Here is a 23,077-nt window from a genome sequence, read left to right as displayed (position 1 = left end):
AAAATCGTATACCTTTCTGCCGGCTTAAGGAACAAAATCGATTATTTCTCATGATTCTCTGCATTAATCTAAACCCCTTCCCGCCCTGAGCAAAATTGAGATTTTTTTTTTCGTTTTTCACCATTACTCGTACATGAATGGACTAAATTTGATTAAATTTGAATGGTTATAAGCTAACAGCCTATTTAAACTAACTCAGGTTGAAAAAAAAGCATGGTTGCAGACAAATTTAATTTTGAAGACAACAAATAGTGGTGCTCTGGATAAACTGGTTGCAAAAGACGGGAAACTATTTTTGCATTAAAGTAGTGAACATCAATCTTTAAGCGTGCATGATTTGCAGCTAGTTGGTGAAAAAACATAATGACCGATTCTTAGCGAAGCTAAAATGTCACTTTTTACAATTTTCGATGTGATTTTTTATATGAAAGATTTCATTTTTTATTATGATTCAATAATTGCAATGTGCTTTAAATGCATTTTCTTATTTCAAAAGCCAAAAATATTAACCAAATGTGGTCTGCAAGCCATTGAATGGGAGAGGAGTTTTTTCATAAATCTGCTCCTTTCGTTGTCCCGTCACGCGAAGAAATGGCTGGCAAGAACTCAAATTTCAACCAATTCGTTCAGTTCAAGGAGGAGGAGCAAAATATTCTTTTTTAATTTGTAATAATGTGTATTCCATGAGCATAAGCATGGTTGACTGCCAATGAGCTGCTACTCCGAAATGATCAGTGGGAGCCAACCATCCGTTCACTGTTTTACCCTTGAAGACCCCGACTTTATTAGTCAATACCGGTGCCCTCCTAAGAAGCCTGCAGTTCAACAAAAGGGAGGAATGTTAGTCCGATAGTTGAAGTTGCAGACTCCGCTTGAGACCGTTGAATCCACAGCGTCTCCTTCAAACATCACATGATTTTTTGTTTGTTAGTAGGATAATAAGGTATTTGCTTTGCGATGCCTCCCGAGCTACGATGCTATGGGGAGGACTTCCATAAATAACCCGTCGCCGAGCCCTCCGAGCTACGATGGTATGGGAAACAAACTTGGGATTTTTTTTTTGGAAAGAAGCCGAACAATTTTTATTGAATTTTGAAAGACTACACGCAAACCCCGATGGTTTGACACCAACTGTTGTCAAACGAACGGGGTCACGTTTTAGTTTGACACCCCTTTTACATGGAGTTCACACACACTACCAAACGTTTGTTTTGATAGTGTGCGTGAGCGCCGTGTAAATAGTGACAGTTCGACACTTTTTAGTTTGACTTTGACCAACCAACGGGGTACAAACTAAAAAAGTGTCAAACGAAAAAGTGACCAACCACCGGGGGTCGAGTGTATCTTGCAAAAAAAAAGTTCAAACCACTTTTCTAAATTTACAGTTTTTTTTATAGAATAAGTAGAGCGTCCAATTTCCCGGGCTTACAAAATTCCCGGGAAACGGGAAATTTTCAACAAATTTCCCGGGAAATCCCGGGAATTCCCGGGAAATTTAACATTTAACGAAAATTATTCTATTCCTGTTTCTGATTAATCTTTTGCAACGAAATTGTATAGAACAGCAACTTTAATGGTCAAAATGAGTGTGAGGATCAATTAATGGCTTGACTGCTTGTAAAAAATCATGCAACTTTGAAAAAATATATAAACTCTCTAATTTTTAAATCTTTAAAATCGTCCCAAATGAAAGAAAATATTATTAGTATTTTTGTTGAGAAGGATTTTTTTAAATAAAAGTGTTTGGATAGAGAAAATCTATGCTTCACAACCATAACATTGCTTTTAAATTTGTCTCAGTGACCATAAAGTTAAAATAAAAATAAAAAACAAAACAAAAAATTCAACTTGTGAATAAGTATTTAAAAGTGGTTGTAATTCAACGATATTTTTTAATATATAACCCTCTTACGTCCTTGGTAGCTCACGTGCTTCATAAATTTATAACTTCAATCTGTAATTTCTCGAATACTTAGAAACAAATTTATCTCACACAAACCTTTTTAAAAACATTTAATTTTATCAGTTCAATTTCCATCCAACATGTTCAAGATAAAAAAAAGTCAAACAAATCTCAATGCTGATCTTGGCCGGAAGATGTAAATATCTTATTTTCAAATGATATTACAAAAAAAAATATTTAAAAAGGTTGTCAAAACTAAAATAGTTTATATTCATTCCATAACAGCGTATGTTTTGTGGTCCAACATATAAGCAAACAATATTCCTAGTGGTGAATGCTTCAGAAATAAATATTATCTGAATTAAACCATGACATGAAATATACAGAAATAAATAAAATCAAATCAGGTTCTCCAATTACTATTTTTTGTATGATTTCAAAACATTGGTGCCAAAAAGGTAGGAAAATGTATACTTCTGCTTGTATTTCGGGAATTCCCGGGAAATTTACAAATTTCCCGGGAAACGGGAAATATTTTTTTCCGGGAAATCCCGGGAATTCCCGGGAAATTTTTTCCCGGGACGGGAAATTGGACGCTCTAAGAATAAGCAAACAAATATTGGAATGTTGTACACCAAAATGAGCGAAATATTTTTTCTTATCGAAATCCAACATAAGTTTTAAAAAATGTTGATTTTGAAGGTAAAACCGGTTTAACCATAATATCAAATATATGTTTAAATTGTAATTTTATTTTTTAGTTCGTGCAGAAAAGTGGTTGGTCGGTGTCATCGTCATATCAGCAATTGTTATTGAATAAAAGCTTTCAAAAAGTGTTTTAAACTGCAACAAAGAAATATTTACTTTAAATTAATGTCTCCCCTTGGCTTTTTTTAAATTTTGGCCTGAGGGTTGGGTTGTAGAAGGTTACACCACAAAAAAAAATATAACTACAAAGTCCTGTTTGAAACAATCTGCCTTACAAAATTGGATATATGCATATTAGAGGTGGGCAAATCCGCTCTTTTTTAAGAGCCGCTCATTCATTAAAAAGAGCCGCTCTTTTGAACGGCTCTTTCGCTCTTTTTCAAAATTTGGATGAACAGGGGTTTTTAAAGAATCGTGTAAATTACTTAATAAAAAAAAATAAAACGAGAGGATGCCCTTTAAAACCATTGGTCATGGTGGTCTCTATGCCAAGATTTTTGCTCGAACCTAAACATTTGAGTAATTGAATGGCATTCAAACTTAAATCTAGGATGCTGTTAAAATTGCTATTAATTTTAAAATTGCGTTGATTTCTGCAAGAGTTGAACTAATGCTGATATTTTATTTGGAGAAAATATTCTGTAAAACTCTTATCTGCATTCTGATTTAATCGATAAAGTTTATAAACGCTAAAGTTTAATCGGACAAAAGAATTTATTTTTTTGCAAAATCTCTAAACTATTCAGTAGATTTTTTTATATTTTACAAATTATGCAATTTGGAATGCTTAAATCCAAATTTCGGTAATAATTTAAAGCACAATCAGTTGTACAATGAATGGTTTTGTTTTTCATTTTGTTTAGAAAATCATTTAATTTTGGGATTAACTTTTATAAGCATTGAAATATTTGAAATTGCTTGTTCAACTCTCAAAAACAATTGTAATACTACATTTTTTTGGTAATTCAATAAATTATATTTATAACAAAAATCATACCATTTTGACACGGTTCTTTCAAAAGACCGGAGATTAAAAAAGAACCGCGGTTCTTTTTTTGTGAGCCACGGTTCGTTCGCTCTTTTCAGTGAACCGGCTCTTTGAGCGGCTCGCTCTTTTTTTGCCCACCTCTAATGAATATAATGTTTCAAATCCGAGCCCCTTTTATATACACAAAACACCATCGAATCGACCGAGTTTCTGTTGTTGCAGTCAACTTGATACCAATAATAACCATCTCAGGCATTCGGCGCGCACCGACGCCACTTGGCGGTTGTGTACCAATTTTGTGTGTTTATTTTGGGAAACATGTCGAGTTCTGGTTATCAACAAAAACTATCTATCCCAAACATGACAAATATACGTGTGCGTTTTGGCAATATAGGTTTGCACGATTTATTATTATCGGAAAAGTGCACTTTTCATGTGTGTTTTTTGTTGTTGTTTTTTTTTTCGGTAGAATTCCTGTTGGCGGCAGTCGCTGCAAGAAATGGAAGGATATGAGCAGGGAAAAAAGCTACATGTTATGGGAGTGAGTTAGCAGCACAGACAGCCATCCTATATGGGAATAAATGTGCGCCTTAAAAGTTTGTTCTTTACGCTCTGATAAAATTATATTCCAACCAAACGAGCGCGAGCTTCAGAGAGAGAAAAAAAACAATTATGATGGTTCCAAGGATTTGCCGCGCGCGCACGCTCGAAAGATGGTATAAATAACCCAGTATCATCAATCTGAGATCATATAAAGTTTGAAGAAAAAAATAAATTCTAGAGGCGGGGGCGAGCGAGAAAAAAGGATACAAGAAAGCTTACCGCAAGAATCAATCGAGGTGTCCTCAATTCTAATCGAAAATTACAGAAAGTTTCTTTGAAAGATCTTGATTGAATTTGTAATTTGGATGTATATAGGAATTTATGATATTTTATTGAAAATATGTTTTTAAGCGTGATTTATTTGGTTAACATTTCTACTTGATAACCGTTACTTGCAGTTGGTTTGAGCTATTTTATTTTTCAATCTCTGTAAACAAAATCAAATTAGCGATGGAAAAAGTTTCGAAGTTTTAAATATTGAATTGGTGATAAATAAAGTTATAGAATTCAATTTTGTTTTGGATACAATCTTTCAGAATCAGCGAAAATTAAAAAAGCTTACAATTTGGTGAAGTTTTTCATACCGTTCGATCATATGAATTCAGAAAGAAGCATTTCCAAGGTCCCGGAGCAGCGTGTTTTGATTGAATGCCTTTGGAATGCAAACATGCGATATTCGCTGCCTGGGACCATCGTAATTCATGGAAATTCCAATCACCTCGTACATCTTCTAATCACCAGTATGCGCTGCACGTCTGATAACATTAAGGGCAGCCACAAACAGGTTCATTCAGGTGAAACCGTCAGCCACAGTGGCCCCCTCTCGAAAGGGCTCACTGCAATATAGTAATTAAAAATGGTTAATAAATATATAATTTATTATATATTATTATAAATAATTATTATCTTTGACCAAATAATTGAAAATAGACCACCAACGTTGACTGGCTTGGGTCTCTCTTTTTTTTTGCCTTCGAGACTGATGTGTTGTGTTGTTCCTCTACCTACGCCGCCACGTTATATCCAGCGAGCGAACAAACTTGTGTGTGTGTATGTGTGTGTTGTGTGGATGGCCCGGGTAAACATCAACAGCCTCCGCGCGATCGATCGAACCGCCAGACCGCCACCGACGGACGACTAACTGACTCGAGGAGGCAGGTATGTTACGGTGACCATCAGGAGAAAAGTCTGGGAAATCTGTTCAAGTTCGGGAAAGTATTAGCTTTAAGTTAGTTTTACACATCCTAGCTAAAACTACAGAAAATAGCTGACCAAACGTACAATAAATATTCGCAGAACTTCTTTGAGAAAAGGAAAACGGACCGAGTTCAACTAGTAACCCTAAGGAATATATGCATATCACATACAAACCACACCACCGGCCACCGGGACTGGCCCGGGCCTGGAAGCCGCGCGCGGAACAACACGGCAGCGCCAAACGAATAAATAAAAATTGATCCTCGGCGCACTCATCGATCTCCGACTCTTCTGGTGTAAAAAGTGACCATCAAAAGCGTGCACAACACAACGAACGACCGAACGCAGCCGTCGCAGTTGAGGGTAAAACGAAGAAGTCCAGGGCGCGATAGAGTTGCGATATAGCGATGGATTCCTGACGTTGTGTAAGGTTTTGGGCTTTTCATATTTTCGCCTTCCCCTGGCGGTGTGCAGAGAGGACACTTAAGGTACACCAACGGAAGCCGAGCACCTTTGACACAGGCGCCCATCAAGAATGGTTTTTAGCACCATCATTTGGTATTGACATGTGTTTTGTCACTTTTCAAACTTCTCTGGAGCGAGTAGCTGGGCAATGTGTGAATATACATTTTGATTTGGAACGACCGATGTTAATCTTACTCCACACTACACCCAGTCTGGAGCGGATAAATCTTCTACCAAATTTTACAGAAGCACTGACAACAAACGTCAAAAACAACGCTCTGACATCCAATGGGACGTCGATACTGACTTATTTGCAGTAGGGTACGTTATCCATTAGTGGACCCCTTTCCTATAGTGGACCCTCTGAAGGGTTTTTGATGAAAAATTCAATAAAATCACAATTTCAAGCGTGTTTTTGTCTACAAATCTTTTATTTGGCATGTTCAGCATCATTTAAAACAATGTTGACTGACATTGAATTGTCCTTTTCACCAAAATAAGTGTTTTGAGTTCGACATCTGAAATCAGCCATGGCCAATGCTAGTGGCATTTATATTTTATGATTGAATTAACCATCCAATCATTTTTTGACTGATTATTTAACTTCAGCAAGTCGAAATAATGTAAGTTTAAGGATCTTTACTAAAATAAAGCGAAGAACTGCCATTTTCGAGCAAAAATTAGGGGGGTCCAATATAGGACAACGAAATCCAAACTTTTCCAAAAGTGGAATTTAACCTTCAAAAATGAAGAAAACTGTGTATTCAAGCAAAAGTTTCTCTAAAACATACAATAAATGCTTGTTGTTATCAACCTAAACGCATATTTTTTCAATTATGAGTATAAATATAGATGTTTTCATGTTAAAAGTACCAAAAATGCTGAAGCCGTGAAAATTTATAATTAATCAAAACTATAGTTGATTGTACTTAACTGAAGCATCATAAATGCAGTTTGAAATGATATTTTATAATAATAAATCAAGAACAACACATTTTTTTTAAATAAACATGCGTGGTTTTATCAGCTACTGTAAACAAATCTATTCTTTAGTTTCGGTCAACCATTTATGTAATTAATATGGAAAAATTTGCATCAAGATTACTTTTTTTAATTATTTTTATGTTTATAGTGGTTTTCGAAACGTTTTCTCTGATCTTTTTCGGAAATAAATGTTTTTAAATGTCTGTTAAGTTTTTTGTTGTTTAAAGCTAAATTTGTTAACAAAACATATTTGTTTATAATGAAAAGTGAGCAAAATCCATCTTTTATTCATTATATCTATCATTAGACCTACACCATGCATCAAAACATCAAATATCGGTTAAATTTGGTATAAAAATAACAGTTTACCTATAGTGGACCCGGGTCCACAATCGGATTATGGACCCGGGTCCACTATAGGAAAAGGGGGTCCATAACAAGGCAAAAAAAAACTTTTTTTTTAAATGGCTATTTTTCTGCTCAAAAACAAATAACTAATGAAACAAATGGTCCAAATTGTTCAAAAGACTTCAGATTTCATTGTTTTGTACAAAGGGTTATGAAAAAGTGCTTAAAATATTGAACATTTGTGAAAAATGTGCATCGGCTCTACTAGGGGGTCCACTTATGGTTAAAATATCCTAGCTATATTTATTTATTTTAAGTTAAAAAGAATGTGTTCTCATAATTCGTGACAAATTTTTGCTTCTAAGAAGAGATTCTAAAGGAAATATTAGACTATGACAAACAAACAAACTCGCACTTTTTGGCAGTTTGACAGAACATTTTGCTTTGTTTGCGAGTTTGGCAAACTGTCAAACACGAAAAAGTGCGGAATTGTTTGTCATAGTCTAATGCCTCCTAAACTCTCGACCACTGCGGCATTAGAACTGTTTTTTAAAGGTTTCTTATTTTACCTCTCATGGTTTTCAAAAACGTACATCTCTGTGAGAATAAATTTGTCCAATCTAGTTTATAGCTGAAAACTTGCCTTTTGGTCTCCAAAAACATTTTATTTTATAAAAAAATGCGGTATTTGTGAAGCATTGTTCTGAACCAAAAGGCAATAATCATCAATAATTTTAGGTATTTTTCTTCGGAAACCACCAAACAAAAATTTTTGCAATATTTTAAATGTGTATGCCCGATGTAGTCAACAATGTATCCTACAAGGAATTGTTCAATGCTAATTGGCACAAATGAGCGAGAATTGCAGGTCGCAAGGTCGGAGTCCTTCGAAATTGTCCATTCAAAACCCTCAAGCCTCTTTGCCATCAGGAGGACCGCCCCAGCGACGAGCCTTTTCCCTCTCCCACTTTTGCTTTCTCTCCTTTCCATGAATTTCATTTTCATGTGGGCAATTTCTCTGAAATTCAATTCATTAGAACAATAGCGCCGGGGTCCAAACAGGACGGCATCTGAAACCATCAGCTGCTCTATTTTGACAAGGGAAAAAAAAATCTCAAAAGTGTGAACAATGCGGTGCGTGCCAACTGCACGCTGGAAGGCAGGCTGCAAAAGTCAACGATTAGAGAGCAAACAGTTTAGCCCCCACTCCAGAAGGATTCTTGGCCCTCTTGAGACGGTGTTCGTTGAACCCGTAATTGCGTAACACAGCACAATCGGACCACACGGATTACTAGGCTCTCAACCCAATACGAGTCAGGTGAATGGCACCATACCTCAATTTACTGCTATTTTTGGATAGCTATTTCGAGATCTAGGTCAGTTAAATAACATTGCAAATGTAGCGTCCGTCTGCCAGTACACCTTCCTTGAGAAACTTTTATTTTTTTTTTTTTTTGTATTTCTCACTGAGAGTTGGCCACATTCCAGCAAATATCAGCTAATTCCTTAACGGGCGATAGAAGCTAAACTTTCTTCGCAACTCCTACATATATCTCGGTATGAATATATCAAATGTCGCTATAACGCTGTCCTTTGCACTATAGACCTATCGATGTAAAAAAATGTCAAAAAAAACTTGAGCTATGCTTTTAAAAAGAAACTATGTTTTAATCATCTTTGAAGAACGAACCAACAAGGATAAAATCAGTTCGCAAAACGTAAAAAAAACAACTTAACAAGTTTAATTCCATGATACAGTCCAGACTCGAATATCCGAAGGCCTAGACAAAATTTCACTTCGGATAACCGAATCAAGAAAAGAATATGTGTTGCGTTGTCTTTTCTATGGTCGAGCTTAAATATGACTCCAAAACTACGGTTAAAAAGATTTAGAATTTAAAACCCAAGATGGCAGCCAAAATGGCAGTGATGGAAAAAAAATATGTTAACATTTTTATTTATTTTGCAGACAATTGACTAATCAAATTTGACTGCAATATTGTTGCATATTTTTTTGTTCGTGAGTCTCGGCCCGAAACTTCAAACACGAACAAAAGCAAGGAACCGAAGGTTGGAAATGACATTTTGGAATTTTGACAGTCTGGAAGGCATGAATTACCCCATTATCGGTTTCCCGCACGCGTGAAGTGGAAATTGTTGCACATGGCTGAAGTTAAGAATTTTGCAACTTATCTTAACCAATACTGAATTTCAAAAATTAAACACAACATACAACAACCCGGTTTGAGAACTAAAGGTTAACTGAAGGCATGATGATTTGTTGCATAATCTTGCTTAGAATCGCAATAAAGGCGGTTTAAATTGAAAAAAAAAAATTCTGTTCTAGAATTTGACTAAATTTTGCTTATTGTGCAAGATTTTAAAATCAGTACACAACAGACACAGCAACTTTTTCAAAAAAGGAATTCTTTCGGTTCGTCCACAATCAATTTCATGTTGGTAAACAAACGACGCCATATTGCCAATGAGCAATTCGCTGAGATTTCGGTCATTGGATTTTTTTTGTATTTTTTAATCCGATCGAAACCTTTTTGGAGCCTTCGGTATGCCCAAAGAAGCCAATTTGCATCATTAGTTCGTTCATATAATTTTCATACAAATTTGGCAGCTGTCCATACAAAAATGATATGTGAAATTTTCCAAAAAACAATTTTTATCGATTTGGTGTCTTCGGCAAAGTTAGGTAGGTAGGTATGGATATGGACTACACTGAAAAAAATAATAAACGGTAAAAAAAAATTGGTGAGTTTTAATTTCACTTTTTGTCACTAAAACTTAATTTGCAAAAAACACTTTTTTTATTTTTTTTATTTTTTTATATGTTTTAGAGAACATCAAATGCCAACTTTTCAGAAATTTCCAAAATGGGCAAAAAACTTTGTTGATGCCTTCGGTATGCCCAAAGAAGTCATTTTGCATCAACTTTTTGAAAATAGTCGCAGTTTTTCATTTTTTAAAATTAGTGCCCATGTTTGCCCACCTTTGAAAAAAATATTTTGAAAAGCTGAGAAAATTCTCTATATTTTGCTTTATTGAACTTTGTTGATACGACCCTTAGTTGCTGAGATATTGACATGCAAAGGTAAAAAAACAGGAAAATTTATGTTTTCTCAACCAATATGAAACATTCGTGAAATTTTCCGATCTTTTCGAAAAAAAAATATTTAAATTTAAAATCAAAACTATCATTTTAAAACGTCCAAACATTCAAAATAACGCCCTTTTAAAACGGTCCAAACATTCAATATTACGCGCTTTTAAAATGTTACTCTTGATTTTTTTTAATATTTTTTTTTCGAAGAGATCGGAAAATTTCACGAATGTTTCATATTTTAACATTGTAAATCGGGCCATTAGTTGCTGAGATATCGACATTAGAAAATGGTGGGTTGTTTGGGTGAGACTTAGAAAACATCAATTTTCCTGTTTTTAAACCTTTGCATGGCAATATCTCAGCAACTATGGGTCGTATCAACAAAGTCCAAAAAAGCAAAATATAGAGAATTTTCTCAGCCTTTCAAAAATATTTTTTTCAAAGGTGGGCAAACATGGGCACTAATTTTAAAAAATGAAAAACTGCGACTATTTTCAAAAAGCTGATGCAAAATGGCTTCTTTGGGCATACCGAAGGCATCAAAAAAGTTTCAGCCGGATTAAAAAAAAAAACAAAAAATAAAATTAAAGAAAAAAGACCGATTCCGTAGAGAACTGCTCCAATGTAGTTCGGTAGCTCATATCCTATACAAACCTTCGGATAATCCAACTTCGGTATACGAAACTTTGAACGATCGAGGCTTCGGATAATCGAATCTAGACTGTACGTTGTCATTTGAAAAAAAAACTAACTTAATCCACCTATGTGGTTGGAGCCTTCCTCACAACAATGGCTGTACACAAGTTTCATCTATTTTTTATATCCGGCTTCAAAAAAGTACATCAATATCACCTAAGTGGCCATATCTCGAGACAGGGTTGCCAGATCTTCAATGTTTTGGACTCGTTGGAAAGGTCTTTTGATAACCTAACCAACGATGGGTCGGATGGTGGATCCGGACATAGTTTACATACATTTAAGTGAGATCCGGCTTCCAAAAAGTACATCAACATAACTTAAGGGGCCATATCTCGAGACAGGGTTGCCAGATCTTCAATGTTTTGGACTCGTTGGAAAGGTCTTTTGATAACCTAACCAACGATGGGTCGGATGATGGATCCGGACATAGTTTACATACAGTTAAGTGAAATCCGGCTTCAAAAAAGTACATCAACATAACTTAAGGGGCCATATCTCGAGACAGGGTTGCCAGATCTTCAATGTTTTGGACTCATTGGAAAGTTCTTTTGATAACCTAACCAACGATGGGTCGGATGATGGATCCGGACATAGTTTACATACAGTTAAGTGAAATCCGGCTTCAAAAAAGTACATCAACATAACTTAAGGGGCCATATCTCGAGACAGGGTTGCCAGATCTTCAATGTTTTGGACTCATTGGAAAGTTCTTTTGATAAGTTAACCAACAATAGGTCGGATGGTGGATCCGGACATAGTTTACATACATTTAAGTGAAATCCGGCTTCAAAAAAGTACATCAACATAACTTAAGGGGCCATATCTCGAGACAGGGTTGCCAGATCTTCAATGTTTTGGACTCGTTGGAAAGGTCTTTTGATAACCTAACCAACGATGGGTCGGATGATGGATCCGGACATAGTTTACATACAGTTAAGTGAGATCCAAATATATGTGAAAACACATTTTTATACATAACTTTTGAACTACTTATCGAAACTTCAATCTGTATAAAACTCGATCCATGGGACCCTAAACCAAGTCGAATGCAACAAGTTCGGGTCAAATCGGTTCAGCCAGTGCCGAGAAACATGAGCTAGTTTGTTGGTCACATACATACATACACACACACATACACACACACATACACACACACATACACACACACATACACACACACATACACACACACATACACACACACATACACACACACATACACACACACATACACACAGACATTTGTTCAGTTTTCGATTCTGAGTCGATATGTATACATGAAGGTGGGTCTACGACGTTTTTATACGAAGTTCATTTTTAGAGCAGGATTATAGCCTTACCTCAGTGAGGAAGGCAAAACCTTTTTGAAATTGAACAAATTTCTACGTGATTTCAATCTGACTAATCTGATTATTGTTCGTAAAATCACCCATTTGTGGCTCTTTAGAAGATATATTTTTGTGGCTTTTCAAAAGAATAAACAAACTCGTCGCATAGCTTAGCATAACACTTTGTAGCTCCAACGGGATCAAAAAAGTTGGAAGTACAAATTCAGCTCTTTGAACCCTTTGGAAAAAAAAGTTGGAAATGCCTTATCATCGTAACTTGGGGTAGACGGGTCTGTATTGGATCTACCTTGTTGTGGGTGATTTTTGACATCCTTCCGGATCGAATGTAACAAGAATAATCCAAATCGGTTGAGTTTTCGCCGAGATACAGCCGGATGAAGTTGCATTTCCAACTTTTTTGACCCTCTTGGTCAAAATCAAATCAAATTATTCGCTCTACAGCATTGCCTTGGCGTTCCCGATTACGGGATTCCTACTCGAAACTTGATGTCCGAAGGCTTGATTGTTGAGGCAATTGCAAACCTCTTTTTACACCTAAGCTTCCATCCACCCCGGGATTCGAACTGACGACCTTTGGATTGTGAGTCCAACTGCCTACCAGCGACTCCACCGAGGCAGGACCCAGGGAGACGACTCCTACACCTGGACTGAGCTATCGACCTAACCTCTAGGTTAGACCGGGGCCAACATTTACTTCCCCATCCGACGGAAGGCGTGATCAGACAAATCTCGTCTCAGAATTTGCCCTCTTGGTGCTTCGCGTAAGTTTAGACCCCGTTGGTGCTACAGGTGATAATTGGTCTGCACCTCACTGTAAGGATCAATTCGGAATTCTTTAATAATTTAATTGAAAGAAAAACTAAGAAAATAACCAGCAACACAACCTCGTAAATTGTTTAAATTATATTTAGAGCCATATCGTTTTTGTTCCAAAGTCACTGCCTCCCACTTTCTAAATTTTGGTAAAATCATTCAATGATAAAACTTTTGAGTACATCATCCTGGTTCAGGATTCGAACTAACAAGTTTTGAATCTTAAAAACATCATGTGACAAAAATGACCCTTCCGCAAGCCCATAGTGCTTTGGCGCCATGCAGAAAATTTATCGACGTCTCCGCGCTCGTACGAGGTTTCCAATACCTGTGATTTTTTTTATTTATCTACCAAAATATTTTGCGGTCCTTCCTACACATCGATTCCCGTCTAATGGTCCTCCCCAAGTGGCGCTGGACTGGGAATGATTTACAGGTTCTAAGGCGGATTCCGCTTCACTTTTTTTGTTGTTGCCTTTATGAATGCATCGAGATGACCTCAAAGCCCTCCACAGCAATCTCATCTTCAGGTGCCGAAAACGGGGACCGTTTCCGCACTCCCTTTTTTCTGGAAATTGCTGTTTTCGTAAGATATTTCCCAAAACTAGCAGAACGGCAAACAGTTGTCGTGCGTTTGGAAAATTCAATAAATTTTACAACAATACAGCCCCTATTTTCAAGCAAACAATTTGGCGGAATTTAGGAGCGTTTAATTGTCTGCGAGAAAATGCGGTGCGCCGAAGGAGAAAGTTCTGGCCCGCCGGCTGGCCTCTGGAATACGGGCAAGGCGATAAATCAACACCACTGATGATGTGCATTGGAAGTCTATCATTGAGAGCGGGCGGGCAGCAACCCCCGAAAAAGAGGGTGATAAATTTACACCGGACGGTTACAATGTGGTGAAAAAGTGTGGCCAACATCCATACCCATTCAGAATTTCACTCATTGTTTAGGATAGGATATTTCTGCATTGGGATTTGAATGTATGTACAAACAACAAGGAAGAGATTCGAGCTTGTTTAGAAAAAAAACTTACGACCATTTGTCGTTCTGTTAGTGCGCGTTCAATTATTTCACAACGCAAAAATTGGGAAGTTTGACCAATTAAAATTATTCTCTCGCTATTTTTCCAGTAAAAAATTGGTTGAGTTAATCTCTCAGTCGTCTGTTGTATTTTTTTATTGTCATCCAGTTTCTTAAAAGGTTCACACAAAAAATCCTGCATTTTTTATGAAACTTCAAGTAATTACGGATTAGAAACAACCGCACCACTATACTGAAATGGCAAAATTATCATGAGAAACAAGCATCCCACCCCAATTGCTGCCTAAAATTCAAAGTGGGTAAACGTCACAATTATCGCTGATCCCTATCCGCGGGGGATCTTTAACCTTGCTCTGTGTTGAAAAAGTGGAAAATGAGGGAATAAAAATTCACCTTTGTCCTTCGATTTGCTCACGAAAATGTCACGATCCGGGATGCACTCCGTTGCTGCAGCACAACAAATAGTGCTTCAATCAATCTGGCGCTATAAAAATCATCTCCCCACCCTAAGCGAGCACATTAAGGGGTTACATACATGTAGAAAATCACAAAATTTTATATTACAGAATATTTGTTAAATCCACTCAAAAGATTATTAATCAGTCCTGAAAGTTTCATTAAGATATTTAATGATTAAACTCAGTAAGAGACGATATAAGCTCAAAATTTTGCCATGCGCAAAGCGGACTGTCAAACTTTGTTGGCGTTTTTCTCTAAACCCCGAGTTGATTTACGGTGCCGGGATATCTCGAGATGGGATGGACCGAATTGGCTGAAATTTGAGGTGAAGACTCGTTAAACCGATTCCGTGTGCATGACGAAGCCCAATTTTTAAAATTTGCTTTTAAAAAAAACACAAAAATAAAAAAACTAACTTTTTTTTTATATGAAAAACACAAAAAAAAAAATATCTTTTTAAAAATCGGGCTTCGTCATGCACACGGAATCGGTTTAACGAGTCTTCACCAAAATTTTGAGCCGATTTAGTCAAGACAGTGTTGAGATACGTGGCACTCGTTTTTTTAAACTGCTAACTTGAAATTGCTATATTTCGGTAATGATGCAACGAAATATCTTCAAATTTGTTTTGTTAGTAGGTGAAAATGTTAAAATATCCTGAACAAAGAATTTAAAAAAGTTTAAATGTGCGCTCATACTAACCTCTGACTTTTTTACCGATATACATGTATGTAACCCCTTAAACCGAGATTTCGCTATCACCACAGAGCAATTCTCTACGAAATCGGTCTTTTTTCTTCAATTTTAATTTTTGTATTTTTTAATCCGACTGAAACTTTTTTGGTGCCTTCGGTATGCCCAAAGAAGCCATTTTGCATCATTAGTTTGTCCATATAATTTTCCATACAAATTTGGCAGCTGTTCATACAAAAATTATAAATGAAAATTCAAAAATCTGTATCTTTTGAAGGAATTTTTTGATCGATTTGGTGTCTTCGGCAAAGTTGTAGGTATGGATACGGACTACACTGGAAAAAAATAATACACGGTAAAAAAAATTTGGTGATTTTTTTATTTAACTTTTTATCACTAAAACTTGATTTACAAAAAAACACTATTTTTAATTTTTTTTATTTTTTGATATGTTTTAGAGGACATAAAATGCCAACTTTTCAGAAATTTCCAGGTTGTGCAAAAAATCATTGACCGAGTTATGAATTTTTTAATCAATACTGATTTTTTCAAAAAATCGAAATTTTGGTCGTAAAATTTTTCAACTTCATTTTTCGATGTAAAATCAAATTTGCAATCAAAAAGTACTTTAGTGAAATTTTGATAAAGTGCACCGTTTTCAAGTTATAGCCATATTTAAGTGACTTTTTTGAAAATAGTCGCAGTTTTTTATTTTTTAAAATTAGTGCACATGTTTGCCCAGTTTTGAAAAAAATATTTTTGAAAAGCTGAGAAAATTCTCTATATTTTGCTTATTCGGACTTTGTTGATACGACCTTTAGTTGCTGAGATATTGCAATGCAAAGGTTTAAAAACAGGAAAATTGATGTTTTCTAAGTTTCACCCAAACAACCCACCATTTTCTATCGTCAATATCTCAGCAACTAATGGTCCGATTTTCAATGTTAATATATGAAACAATTGTGAAATTTTCCGATCTTTTCGAAAAAAATATTTTCAAAATTTTCAAATCAAGACTAACATTTTAAAAGGGCGTAATATTGAATGTTTGGCCTTTTTGAAATGTTAGTCTTGATTTGAAAATTTTGAAAATATTTTTTTCGAAAGATCGGAAAATTTCACAAATGTTTCATATATTAACATTGAAAATCGGACCATTAGTTGCTAAGATATTGACGATAGAAAATGGTGGGTTGTTTGGGTGAGACTTAGAAATCATCAATTTTCCTGTTTTTAAACCTTTGCATTGCAATATCTCAGCAACTAAAGGTCGTATCAACAAAGTCCGAATAAGCAAAATATAGAGAATTTTCTCAGCTTTTCAAAAATATTTTTTTCAAAACTGGGCAAACATGTGCACTAATTTAAAAAAATGAAAAACTGCGACTATTTTCAAAAAAGTCACTTAAATATGGCTATAACTTGAAAACGGTGCACTTTATCAAAATTTCACTAAAGTACTTTTTGATTGCAAATTTAATTTTACATCGAAAAATGAAGTTGAAAAATTTTTACGACCAAAATTTCGATTTTTTGAAAAAATCAGTATTGATTAAAAAATTCATAACTCGGTCAGTGATTTTTTGCACAACCTGGAAATTTCTGAAAAGTTGGCATTTTATGTCCTCTAAAACATATCAAAAAATAAAAAAAATTAAAAATAGTGTTTTTTTGTAAATCAAGTTTTAGTGACAAAAAGTTAAATAAAAAAATCACCAAATTTTTTTTACCGTGTATTATTTTTTTATAGTGTAGTCCGTATCCATACCTACAACTTTGCCGAAGACACCAAATCGATCAAAAAATTCCTTCAAAAGATACAGATTTTTGAATTTTCATACATCATTTTTGTATGGACAGCTGCCAAATTTGTATGGAAAATTATATGGACAAACTAATGATGCAAAATGGCTTCTTTGGGCATACCGAAGGCACCAAAAAAGTTTCAGTCGGATTAAAAAATACAAAAAAAAATCGAATGACCGAAATCCTAGAGAACTGCTCCACAGTCACAGTCTGCCCTCAATGGATGGTAGAGCCACGTGGCATTTAATTTTAATGGGCACTATTATGCGGCATTATGATTATCCCGCTCATAACTAGGAATGGAACGAAATTAAGATCATTATAATTGAATGTGTGCAAAAGACAAAAGTTTGCGCTAAACAATAATGCCGCGGAATAAAAAAAAGCCGCACGACTTTGCGCCGTTCATTGTGCTGTGGATGCACCTAGAATGTTTTGCCTAAAAAGTGGTGCTCTCTTCCACCTTTCCAGCGGCATAGAGCAGCTAATTGTGAGTGAACATCATCGATCGTTGTTGGCGGCGGCAACGGCGAACGTTCCGCCAATCACGAGTTATTGCTAACCTTTGGCAAACGCATAGTGTCGCTTGCAGACATCAGACACATAAATAAACATCATCCCGAAACGGGCGGCGTGAGAGTACCGATGTATAATCAATGTAAACCGAAAAGAGTTGCACCGTTGCATTGCGGCGACTCTAACTTCAAGACGAATGATTTGACAGAAATAAAAGAAAAAAATCACAAATCTGAGAATCAAAACTGCTACATTTTGGATGTTAATCCAACATCATAACTACCAAGTTATGTAAAAAAATCAAAACACATAATATAACTGAAAACCATATTAGTCAGAGTTTATTTTTTCCCTATTTCATACGAATTTTGTAGTTCAAGTTTGAATGGGTTTGAACTGAAAGATACGTACAAAACAATGCGAAAACGCCAAGTGCGAATTTCAGGTACAGAGTAAGGTTTTTCGATCAAGGAAATAGTCATGGCACAAAATCTCTGGATTTTGATAAATCTATAGACTAAATCTAGAGTTTTTTTAAAGGTTCAATAAGCTTTTATCTTTCATATGTTTATATGACCTTTTAAAAAAAATCTCTAGAAATCGACTCTCCCGAACCAAATATTTTGGTCACGAAGCCTGTCCAAGCTCGAATATCCAAAGATCGATAATCAGAACGTTTCAAAGGAACTTCGGATAATCGAATCATTAAAAATGTTTCTTTCATACGGGTTCAGTGACAAAATATCCTATGGTGAATTTAGCATTAACCGAGGAATTCGAAAAATTGATTTTCGCATTTTTAAATAATTCAAAGGGCACAGTTTCTGTGGACCACAAAATTCACGCTTCCCATTGAATTGAGCATGCACAGTAGGATGACAAGAAAAATTGAAAATTTTGGAAAATCTGGGTCGATTCTTTAGGTATAAAAAAGTAACTGTGCCAATTTTGAGCCAAATCGCTGTCGTCGCTTTTTTTCGTTGAAGTTTGTATGGGAAAAATCGAAAAAATGTCTGGGGAAAAACTAACTAACTAACTAAATTCGTTTCGTGGCGTTAAATGTGTCGGATCATTGCCAAGTGTGAGATTCATATGTAAAATTTTATGATAAACAACTTTGTGCAAGACCGCAAAACGATCCGAGTCAACCCTGATGAGTTATAAGCGATTTGAAGAAGACGTTGTTGTATGAAAAGATTTTTTTATCATCAACTTTAACGGTTTATAGCGACCCATAATCCTGCTGGTTGGAGTCCGTACGAGGAACGTTGCCGAATCCTGCGGTTGGACACACTTGAAAAAAGGCGGCACATCTCACAAGCATCGTTCGTTGCCAAAGTGCTGGCTGGCGAAATCGACAGTCCCTGGATCCTAGCGCAGATCCAAGTTTACGCTCCCGAAAGGCCGCTCCGCCAACGTCCATACCTGCAGCTCGCACGTCGCAACACCAACTATGGACAACATGAGCCGATTCGATTTATGTGTAGTCGTTTTAATGTTTTTTCTCAACTCTATCGTCCTAACATTTCCACTTCCATGTTTCAACAACGTGCTCGACTCTGGTATTCTAGTCAGTTTTAATGTATATGTGTCGGTGTCGTCGCTAGTTTTTATAAGCCGAATCATATAGACCATAAGTAGTCAAATGATATTTTTTACAATAAACAAACAATAAACAATAAACAAACAATAAGTCGTAGTTTCAATCAGTCAGGCTCATATGTGGGGGAAAGGTGTGTCTACTAGATACACATCTGCCATAATAGTGGCTTTGGTTATGGACGCTTCCTTGAAAAGTTTTTCATAAATGTTTGTTTCTGGGGTGTAAAAGTAAATTATGGACAAAAAATACTTTTTCGCTCGTAGGCTGCCATTTACACCAAAACTAACATTTCCTCAAATTTCTTTCAACGTTTCATAGGGATTGAGTTGGGCTACAATGTCCTTTCATTAGGTTTGGCCAAAATTTAAAATATACCCAGAATCCAGGGCTGTCTCATTGTTCCCCACTCATTTTAGCCCATGGGTAACAATGAGACACTTCGATTTTTCTTCATTAAACTTTTCAAAATCTATGGAAATCTTTCAAAACATGAATTGAAAGTGATTTTTGGCATATTTATAGAGTTTTAACCTCATTTAACCAAAAATACAAAGTTATTTGGAATAAATATTTGGATTTTACAAAAATTTTATACTTTTTAGTATAACTTTTGTTAATTAAACTTTCATGTTGGCAAAATTGCTCTAAAATGTTCAAGCCAAGTCACCTGCTATGGAACAATACAAAAACATGATGTTTTACTTGAAAAGTAATGATTTTCATAGAGTGTCTCGTTGTTCCCCAGCTGTCTCATTGTTCCTGCCAAGTGCGTATACAATGAGACAGTTGAATAACCCTGGCTGTAGATGTCGGATCGATCTCATATTTTGGTCAATGTTAGAACACATTAAAAAAAAGAAAATGTAACAAAAAGCTCATTTAAACATGCTGATGAAAAAATTAGAAAAATCGTTGAAAGTTGAAAACCAAAAGTGTCTCATTGATAACTACCCTACCCTACTTATTTTTGTCTAAGGAATCGAATCTGGGGGCATCCCTGAGATCGATTTTTGTTGGCCAGTGTAGTTACTATATATTGAAAATTAAAAATACTTTTTCAGAAAAAATATTGTGAAGTACCCAGAAAAAAATCATGGTAATATTACATCTGGGAAGGGCTCTTTTATATCAGAAAACATGTGTAATTTTACCTCTAAAAATGTGTAATTTTACCACTTTTCTGTTGTAATGTCGCTTTTTTAGTCTAATTTATATCATAAAAGAGGTAAAATTCAACCTTCCAAATTTACACAATTTTTTACTGTGTAATTTAAATTTGTATATATATTTTCAAATATCATAGCAAGTTGCCATTAACAAAACAACAACACAATATGCAGTTTTGTCTCATTAAAATTGATTAGCTTTGAGTTTTATTTCTGAATCCGTAGAACAGAACAATTTTGTCAAGTTTCCCAAAACAAAGTGGTAAAAAAAAGTTTGGTGGTAAACCCCAAAAAATACACTTGTAGAACAAACTTACAAAAAGTATGACATTATTAATAGGGGAAAGTGGGGCAAGTGCAACAAGCTAAGGAAATGCTCGTTATAACCCATCAAATACGTTAAAAAATCTGTCGGATTTTTTTATAATCATCTTATTTCAGGTCTTGACTAAGATTTTGATACAACAAGTTTTAAAAAAATCCTGTTTTTTAATGTCAAATATTGATTTTAAACAAATTGATTTCTTGTACGTTTTGTCTCAACTAGTGGGGCAAGACGAACAACCCGTTGGTGCAAGAGGAACAATGCATGAAACAACATGTTAATTTGCTAACAATTGAACTGTTATTACTTAGATACATCAGATAAGAATGTATTTGAAACGTTTCTTTCATTTTTAGATTAAATAATAATATTTTATCGTGTCGTGGAAATTTTCATAATATCATTATATTTTGTATAGACATTTTTTTAAACAATTGTTTATCAGTTTTTACGTACTTTTATGTATTTATTTCCCAATGAAATATGTTGTTGCAGCAATTCATATTTTTTTCCATACAAAAAATCCATATAATACACTTGCCCCACCAGAACATTTTTTTTAAAGCGCTCAACAAAAATAACCAAAAGTTCAATCATACATTATAATAGGTGCAAGTCATTGGTAGGGATACTACTGATCTAGGAAAAATAGCATTTTGATAAAATGAGCCTTAAAACAAACCCTAAGCCTAATTTTGTACTATCCAAATATTATAAGAAAACAAAGGTTTTGAAAAAACTTCATTAAATCTTATGCCTCGTGGCGTTTACGTCGTTTTGGCGGTTATGTGGTAGTAGAATCAGCTAATTGCATTGCTAGCAACAACTTCTCATACTGCAAATAATCAAAATTGTAAAAATTACGGTCGTACGAGCGATTGTTCCTCTTGCCACATATGGTCGCCTTGCCCCACCTTCCCCTAAGTTGATAAAAAATACACATAAAGTGTTTTGTTGAATACTACTCTACCATGTGCGAAAACAAAAACTGGATCAATTGAATTTTTTTCCCCCCCGACATAACAAAATTTATGAATCCTCAACTTTTTTTTGATATTTGTTTTAAGGAAGGGATGATTTTCTTTTGAGTTTACTATTAAATATATCAAGAGAGTGACAAATGAGTAGCCGGGGAATAACTTCGATTTTATATATTATCTTTCTGGTTTTGGCGAGCAGTCTTTTCGAAAAAGAAAAACAGATTTTTTCTCTCACCGACGTTTCGGCCTTTATTTTTGAGGCCTTCTATATATAATTTATTCATTTTCCCCTGGATCTTGAAGATTTTACATTTTGACAGGAAATCTCCTTAATTTACAGAATGTCATTGTAATACAGTTCAGACTCGATTATCCGAAGGCTTTGAGAAAATTTCACTTCGGATAATCAAATCACAAATTTTTTATTGATGTATTATTTTTGGTTGTCGAACTTGACTATGAACTCCTTAACTACGCTAGAGTGATTTAGAATTTTAAATCTAACATGGCGGCCAAAATGGCGGTGATGAAATATTTAAAAAATGAATTTTGTAAATTAACAGACAACCATTAAAATTTGAGTAAAATAGTGTCGCAGAACTCGAATTTGATGTTAAAAGTAGGAACATTAAACCATGCGAAAAAAAATGTTTTTTTGTTCGTGATTAATCAAACTTCGGATAATCGAATCTGGACTGTAGTGTTCAAAACTGAGAAATTTAGCTTAATTTATAACCATTGACAAATTTATAGATTTCACTTGGATTAATTTTAAATGCCACAAAACATAAAATTTACAAAGCACCGCCCTGTCACGGTACATCCTGGGAGAATTCCTACTGCGAAAAGAAAATCTTTGCCCGTGTGTCGTACCGAGAATCAATTCCCGATGGCACCTTCTCCTCGGGCTGGCCTAGTGATCTCGCTCGGTCCTGGTTGGGCTCGTTTTGTCGTTTTGGAGTGGCAAAGTGTGCGCGCCAAGAAAAAAAAGCAAAGAATTCCGAAATAAACTCTCCTTTACCACTGCTGGCTGCCCGGCCAGGCCGATGAAGAAAATCGAAGAAACAAAAGTCATTATTTATTTATTTGTTTTCATACAAAATAGGGCGTTTCGATTGTATTTATTTTGCAAGAACCTTCTTTTTTCCTAAGCCACACCACTTTGGCACCCTGGATCCGGGTCCTCCGGATGGCGTTCGAGTTTCCAGAGGGTTTTATGAGGACCGACCAGGATTGGAAGGCATGGAAAAAGCGTTTGCTTTAATTTCAGCTTACGGTCCAACGGGCTCAAAGAAGTGTGGATTTATTGAGTG

The 23,077-nt window shown here is 35.4% G+C and overlaps 1 protein-coding gene and 1 long non-coding RNA gene across 4 annotated transcripts in view; one reads left to right on the top strand and one right to left on the bottom strand.

Annotated features, from left to right (window-relative positions):
* The window catches only part of LOC120429732 (RNA/RNP complex-1-interacting phosphatase homolog), a 46,446-nt gene that overhangs the window by 2,866 nt on the left and 20,503 nt on the right, over positions 1 to 23,077 (bottom strand). The window contains exon 1 of one of the 3 annotated variants that reach the window (XM_052711429.1): positions 6,060 to 6,077. The exons of 1 other annotated variant lie outside the window; for it this stretch is intronic. The gene's annotated coding sequence lies outside the window, so the exon portion shown is untranslated. Of the gene's footprint in view, positions 1 to 5,569; positions 5,971 to 6,059; positions 6,078 to 23,077 lie in introns of those variants that run through there. One more of the 3 variants, XM_039594785.1, reaches the window with a different exon arrangement.
* LOC120429733 (uncharacterized) lies at positions 2,967 to 5,634 on the top strand. The gene is made up of 3 exons (XR_005607471.2): positions 2,967 to 3,993; positions 4,069 to 5,430; positions 5,499 to 5,634. It is a non-coding gene; the product is annotated as an uncharacterized LOC120429733 (long non-coding RNA).

The sequence above is a fragment of the Culex pipiens genome, unplaced genomic scaffold, assembly GCF_016801865.2.
Source record: "Culex pipiens pallens isolate TS unplaced genomic scaffold, TS_CPP_V2 Cpp_Un0019, whole genome shotgun sequence".
In the NCBI taxonomy this organism is placed as follows: Eukaryota; Metazoa; Arthropoda; class Insecta; order Diptera; family Culicidae; genus Culex; species Culex pipiens.
Note: the sequence above shows the minus strand (reverse complement) of the source record. Positions and strands in the feature narration are given on the sequence as shown.